Raw genomic sequence first — 1,068 nt, forward strand, 5'->3', positions numbered from 1 at the left:
AAGGACACAAAGAAATGTAAGATTACTATTTCTCTTCACAGGTCTTTGGGATTTGTAGACATTGGGAACAGAACTGGCACAGTGGAGAATAGAAATGGGCTGTAAAAATCCATTAGCAATTCCCAATAGTGCTTGTGCAACTCAGCAACAAATGAGATCAGCCTTCTTGGGAAAGCTCAATTCCCTGACTTTGCTGGCTTCCCCCAGCTCCTCACCCAGAAATTAATCCTTGCTCTGCTTTCCTCCAGCCTGCCTGACATCCATGGTCATGTGTGTCTTTGTGTATCCAGATAGGAAGTTTGGCCCAGTGTTGGGGAGTTCTTGGGGTTGCTGTTGTTTCAACCTGCATCATGGTGCTACTCAGTTTCTAGATTTTTTCAGGTACTTGTGCTGCTGATTAATCCTGTAGTATTTCCTGCACCACTACCTAGAGATAAAGTGAACTTTATCAAAACTGAATTCTGTTTAAAATAATGACCTGAAAAATCAGCAAGTCCGCTTCCTGCACCTTCTTCTGCTCTTCAACCAGGTCTTTGGACAAACCTCCTCTCTTGTAAGCTTCCCAGGTTTCCACACCATAATTGAAGGCTTCTGAGTTGTGCAGGCGACCTGTGGGAAGAAGTGGACAGTCATTCCTTGCCCTGTGTCCAGTATCAGCACCAGAGAAGAGTGGATGCAGGTTGCCATTCCCAGTTCTAAACTGAGTTACCGTGTTCCATTCTTCCTATTTTCTTGTCTTTGTTGGATATTCAGCATCATCACAGCTGATGGTGACTCGATTTTAATATGGAGAGGAATGTAGGGTCTCAGAGTTGTAAAGCTTCACCTTCCTGTGGCAGCACAGCAAGTGCAGTAAGAGCACCTCAGCCTGCCTCAGGACTCTGGGGATGCAGGTGGAAGATTTAAGAGAAAGCTGTTAATTGTTCTGCCTCTGCTTTTGGGTTTACTGAGACCATCATGCACTTGTAAACACGATGGAGCTGCTCTGCAGCCTCTGTAACTGGGAAATTCACCAAGGGATGGGGAACCAGTACTGGCCAGCTCTGCTGATTCCACTAGCAGGTCACC

The sequence above is a fragment of the Parus major genome, chromosome 2 (assembly GCF_001522545.3).
Source record: "Parus major isolate Abel chromosome 2, Parus_major1.1, whole genome shotgun sequence".
Lineage (NCBI taxonomy): Eukaryota > Metazoa > Chordata > Aves > Passeriformes > Paridae > Parus > Parus major.